Source organism: Lampetra planeri, chromosome 54 (genome assembly GCF_965212315.1).
Source record: "Lampetra planeri chromosome 54, kcLamPlan1.2.h2, whole genome shotgun sequence".
Taxonomy (NCBI): Eukaryota; Metazoa; Chordata; class Hyperoartia; order Petromyzontiformes; family Petromyzontidae; genus Lampetra; species Lampetra planeri.
The window spans coordinates 377,601-384,012 of record NC_136160.1 but is presented as its reverse complement, the minus strand read 5'-3'; positions in this window follow the sequence as shown (position 1 = coordinate 384,012).

Genomic DNA, 6,412 nt, shown 5'->3' with positions numbered 1-6,412 from the left:
CTCTTGGGTGGGTTTTTGTTTTACATTACAGGAGTTTACACACACGTGCGTGTGGGGTGTGTACGTGTGTGTGGGGGGGGGGTGTACGTGCGTGTGGGGGTGTGTACGTGCGTGTGGGGTGTGTGTACGTGCGTGTGGCGTGTGTGTACGTGCGTGTGGGGGTGTGTACGTGCGTGTGGGGGTGTGTGTACGTGTGTGTGGGGTGTGTACGTGCGTGTGGGGTGTGTACGTGTGTGTGGGGGTGTGTATGTGCGTGTGGGGGTGTGTACGTGTGTGTGGGGTGTGTACGTGCGTGTGGGGGGGGATGTACGTGCGTGTGGGGGGGGGTGTACGTGTGTGGGGGTGTGTACGTGCGTGTGGGGTGTGTACGTGCGTGTGGGGGTGTGTACGTGCGTGTGGGGGTGTGTACGTGCGTGTGGGGGTGTGTACGTGCGTGTGGGGGTGTGTACGTGTGTGTGGGGGTGTGTACGTGCGTGTGGGGGTGTGTACGTGTGCGTGTGGGGGTGTGTACGTGCGTGTGGGGGTGTGTACGTGCGTGTGGGGGTGTGTACGTGTGTGTGGGGGTGTGTACGTGCGTGTGGGGGTGTGTACGTGTGTGTGGGGGTGTGTATGTGCGTGTGGGGGGGGGGGGTGTACGTGCGTGTGGGGGGTGTACGTGCGTGTGGGGGTGTGTACGTGCGTGTGGGGGGTGTACGTGCGTGTGGGGGTGTGTACGTGCGTGTGAGGGTGTGTGTACGTGCGTGTGAGGTGTGTACGTGCGTGTGGGGGGGGGGTGTACGTGCGTGTGGGGGGGGGGTGTACGTGCGTGTGGGGTGTGTGTGTACGTGCGTGTGGGGGGGTGTACGTGCGTGTGGGGTGTGTACGTGCGTGTGGGGGGGGGTGTACGTGCGTGTGGGGTGTGTGTGTACGTGCGTGTGGGGGGGGTGTACGTGCGTGTGGGGGGGTGTACGTGCGTGTGGGGTGTGTGTGTACGTGCGTGTGGGGGGGTGTACGTGCGTGTGGGGTGTGTACGTGCGTGTGGGGGGGTGTACGTGCGTGTGGGGGGGGGTGTACGTGCGTGTGGGGTGTGTGTGTACGTGCGTGTGGGGGGGTGTACGTGCGTGTGGGGTGTGTACGTGCGTGTGGGGGGGTGTACGTGCGTGTGGGGTGTGTGTGTACGTGCGTGTGGGGGGGTGTACGTGCGTGTGGGGGTGTGTGTACGTGCGTGTGGGGTGTGTACGTGCGTGTGGGGGAGTGTACGTGCGTGTGGGGGGGGGGGGGTGTACGTGCGTGTGGGGTGTGTGTGTACGTGCGTGTGGGGGGGTGTACGTGCGTGTGGGGTGTGCACGTGCGTGTGGGGGGGGGTGTACGTGCGTGTGGGGTGTGCACGTGCGTGTGGGGGGGGGGTGTACGTGCGTGTGGGGTGTGTGTGTACGTGCGTGTGGGGGGGTGTACGTGCGTGTGGGGTGTGCACGTGCGTGTGGGGGGGGGGTGTACGTGCGTGTGGGGTGTGTGTGTACGTGCGTGTGGGGGGGTGTACGTGCGTGTGGGGGTGTGTACGTGCGTGCATGTGGGGTGTGTACGTGCGTGTGGGGGGTGTGTGTACGTGTGTGTGGGGGGGGGGTGTACGTGCGTGTGGGGTGTGTGTACGTGCGTGTGGGGGTGTGTGTACGTGCGTGTGGCGTGTGTGTACGTGCGTGTGGGGGTGTGTGTAGTGTGTACGTGCATGTGGGGTGTGTACGTGCGTGTGGGGGGTGTGTGTACGTGTGTGTGGGGGGGGGGGGTGTACGTGCGTGTGGGGTGTGTGTACGTGCGTGTGGGGGTGTGTGTACGTGCGTGTGGCGTGTGTGTACGTGCGTGTGGGGGTGTGTGTAGTGTGTACGTGCGTGTGGGGGGGTGTACGTGTGTGGGGTGTGTGTACGTGCGTGTGGGGTGTGTAAGTGTGTGTGGGGGTGTGTACGTGTGTGGGGTGTGTGTACGTGCGTGTGGGGTGTGTACGTGTGTGGGGGGTGTGTACCTGCGTATGGGGTGTGCACGTGCGTGTGGGGGTGTGTACGTGCGTGTGGGGGTGTGTGTACGTGCGTGTGGGGTGTGTACGTGCGTGTGGGGTGTGTACGTGTGTGTGGGGGTGTGTACGTGCGTGTGGGGGTGTGTACGTGTGTGTGGGGGTGTGTACGTGCGTGTGGGGGTGTGTACGTGCGTGTGGGGTGTGCACGTGCGTGTGGGGGTGTGTACGTGTGTGTTGGGGGGGTGTGTACGTGCGTGTGGGGGGGGGGGTGTACGTGCGTGTGGGGGGGGGTGTACGTGCGTGTGGGGGGGGTGTAGTGGATAGCGCTACGCTGCGCGATGAACCCGGTGATCCGGGTTCAATTCCCGCTCACGGCCAACCCCAGTGATGATTATCTGAACCGGTCCTGGGCCTCCACTAGGTCGACTCAGCCTGAAACGAGTACCAGGTGCGGTGTGAAAGCATCGCCACTGGGGAGACAAAGGCGGTCGGGCGTGGTGCTGGCCACCCACCCCCTCGTGTACCGTTCTGGCCTTCAAAAGTGCTTGCGCTAACAGCACTTGCCCCTACAGTCTGTTAGGGCTATACGGGGGATCTTTGTCTTTTTTGCGTGTGTGTAAACACGCCCAAGTTGCAGCCTTAAAATCATCCTGTATCCAGACGTCACTCAACTCTGCACCTCGAGAGATGACCCCGACTGTCACCCGCACGGTCAGACTGGCTCGTGTCCACCGCCGGTCACCGGGGTTCCATTCAAGAGCCGTGGCAAGCCGCGGTACGGCAGCAGGCAGCCGCCAGCCTCCACCCCGGCCCTCTCAACTCCCTCGGTCGAACATGCGGAGTTGGGCGAACGGCCCCCGCCGGCGAATTCCCAGAGCACCGGAGCCCACCGAGTCTGTGGATCGGCGAGTTCGAGGCCGCGTGCAGTGAGAGGTTGAGAGCTCCGCTTGAGAACAGAAGACGCGCATTCAACATGTTACGCACAGTGCACCACTGTGATTGACAACTCGTAGTGATTCGTGTGTGAAGTATCTGCGGCACGTGATCTCGCCGTTGGAGGATGGTCACCAGCGCGTGTCATTTCAATGCATCTGCCGTGTTCAGTTCGAGAATGGCTGGCGGTCCCACCTCGGGAGCACACACCCAACCCTGCTGGGAAAATACGAATCGTGCGTTTCGCACAAAGACCAACTTGTGGGGCAGCATTGGAGCGGTGGGATTCCATGAGGCGTTTGTGCCGTTTAATCAACATATCAAAAGCTCACCCCCATTGTTATTTATGAGCCTGACATATCATCCGCTATGCCTCTAGCCTCACGGGCAGTGGCGGAGTCCACGTTTCAAACTTATCGGCATCGCATTCCGACTCTCCCGGGGCCAGGTAGTAAATGAGCGCAGAACAGCCACGCACGCATTGCCCATCACGGGACGTAAGAACGGCTCGAGATCACGTCGAGGCCTGCTGTTGGCCACGACGAGAGGGCTTCAGGAGAGAAGGAGAGAGTCGGCCTCGTGTTGCTGTCCCTCCCGTTGAAGGAGCGCAGACGACAATGGCTCACTGTTTCATGTCACCTTAACATGTTTCACGTCACCGTAGCATGTTTCTTGTCACCTTAGCATGTTTCTTGTCACCTTAACATGTTTCATGTCACCTTAGCATGTTTCATGTCACCTTAGCATGTTTCATGTTACCTTAACATGTTTCTTGTCACCTTAACATGTTTCATGTCACCTTAGCATGTTTCTTGTCACCTTAGCATGTTTCATGTTACCTTAACATGTTTCTTGTCACCTTAACATGTTTCATGTTACCTTAACATGTTTCTTGTCACCTTAACATGTTTCATGTTGCCTTAACATGTTTCACGTCACCGTAGCATGTTTCTTGTCACCTTAGCATGTTTCATGTCACCATAGCATGTTTCATGTCACCTTAGCATGTTTAATGTCACCTTAGCATGTTTCATGTTACCTTAACATGTTTCTTGTCACCTTAACATGTTTCATGTCACCTTAGCATGTTTCTTGTCACCTTAGCATGTTTCATGTGTGTGACACATACTTGCATGCCGATGACACTCTTCTTATCGAGATGGTGACTGCATTTACCAGTAACATTTTATTTTACTTTCAATTAAAAAAATGGGTTTATTTAGGAGTAATACTTTATGATTCGTGAATGGTTTGTCTGGTACTCATTAGCCACTGTGATGTCACGATTCATCCGTGTATTTAAAAACTGATTAGAAACATGTAATTTCCATCAGGCCCCAGACTCCAGCCCTTGTTTACTTTGTCTCTCTCTGGTCACGTGCCATGAGGAAGGGCCATTGCACAAACCGTCACCCATTATCTTATTTACGTTTCATGTCAAGGTCACACAGTGGCATTGGCGAATGTTTTGAGTTTTTTCTCGACCAAAGTTTTCCTCTGCTGCTCCACGTCAGGCGGGTTTCGTCGCTACTGGGATCTATGGATTCCGCGTGGTCGCTTCCCTGCACTCGCACCAGCAAATAGCAACATCGAGCATACCGGGTACTCTCTGTGTGATAGGGTGCCACTCGATGTGCTGCATCGGGAAAAGCGAACTTTCAGTTGATGTAAAAGTCAGCAGCTGAGAATCCCGCTCCGCTCTGTCCCTGGCCACATGCTGCTCGGGACCCCCCCCCCCTCCTCCTCGTCTCCGCCTCTCCCGTGGCACTCAATGCGACACCGTTCTCAACTCCGTCGAGCACCCGGTACATTTAACACGGAGGCTTTCGCGACCAATATCATCCATAACACAGGATTTATGGATTAAATCGCTTAAATATATAAATGTGTCGTTAAACACACCACCACCCACAAATCTGGCTGCCGCCTGACGAAGCTAGTTGTAATTACTGGCGAAACGTCGTACTCAGATTGTAAATGTTGTGGCTTTGCTCTCCAACACACCGGTTAGGGCTGTACGAGTGACGAATTGGTCACGTTCTGTTTACGTGACAAACCTTCCTAGTTGGCTGTGTCGGGTGGTGGCGGGTTTAACGAAATAATTATATTTACGCAATATAACCCAAAAAAACCTGCACCCGGTAAATTGAGGGGTTCTCTCTAAGCTCGCAGCAGCTTAAGTTTAGCAGCAAACGAATAAAATCAAGAAGCGTGACCTTCACAATAACAAAACGTGAATGTTGAGTGGCACCCTAATCTGCAATAGTAGCTCTGAAGAAAGAGGCCACGCTGATGAAACTAAACATTTAGATTTCGGGGCTATGGGAGGAGAGGAGCCGTGCGTGGACGTCTGCTGCGGCACAATGGGCGCGTTGTCCACGGCCCGGAGTCGGGAAGGGGGAGGGAGGGGAGCGATGGGGTCCAGGTGAGAAGACCCGAGGCTGATGGAGCAGAGCAGCTGAACGCGAGCACCGGGAGAGGACGTGCGCTCGCTCCGGGCCCAGGGGCCTCTCTCCCTCCCTCCCTCCACCATGACGCGGACGCCGAGGTAGGGCGGTGAGGTGCGGCGGCGCCCCGGGCACTGCTCGGAGTCGCCGTGCGGTGCCGCGGCACCCAGGGGGTCACTACGAGCGGTCAGCAGGAGGATGAGTTAGGAAGCCATCGTGCCAAGGGGCAAAGCCAAGCGTGATCTTTGGCCCTCCCTCTGCTGATGAGGCCATGAATGTCGAAACTGGTCCAGAAGCTCATGGCTCGTGTCTGTGGAACCAACGATTCTGAAAATGATGCGTTCACAGAAGGGCATGTGGCTGATGTGGTGTGTAAAAAAGACTTTGTATTAGGAGGGTTAGGCATGGCAAGGGGTCAAACTGTCTGATTATGTTTTAAGTTACTCGTACTGTATTCTCCAGCATGACGCTGACGATTATCTTATGTTAAGTATCTGAATATTCAATTAGGATTTGTCAGTAAATGTAACATGATTCAATCCGTCAACTAACGCTGTAACAGTCTCTCAGCAATAATACATTATACACAGTTGACGTCAACAATGTGATTGACAACCACTCAATGACATTATATGCAACAAGTACGTTGTGGAGCATTCTGACATCGGGGGAATTCACTCAATTGCAATGTGACCGATAGTCGACTTCAAAATACCCTTCAAAGTTACCTTCAGAAGGGAGTTATTCATATTCAATGTGCAATTTCCTAATTTTCAGTTGCTACTTTGTATCCAAGCTCCTGTATGATACCAGAGGAGGGAATGGATGCGATGAGCTCCTCTCTCCCTGATCCCGGGACACGAAGATCTGTAACCAATTTGTGTAACTTTGCAACATCGGTACCGTCGCAGGACCGCTATTAAACAGAGCACATCAGCTTATTGGACCCTTCCTGCTGTAATAAATAGAAAATAAAATCTGTATGGTTGTTGGCTTAGGCCACGTGGTAGCATTGTGTTACGTGGCAAAGAATCCATTCGGAAAT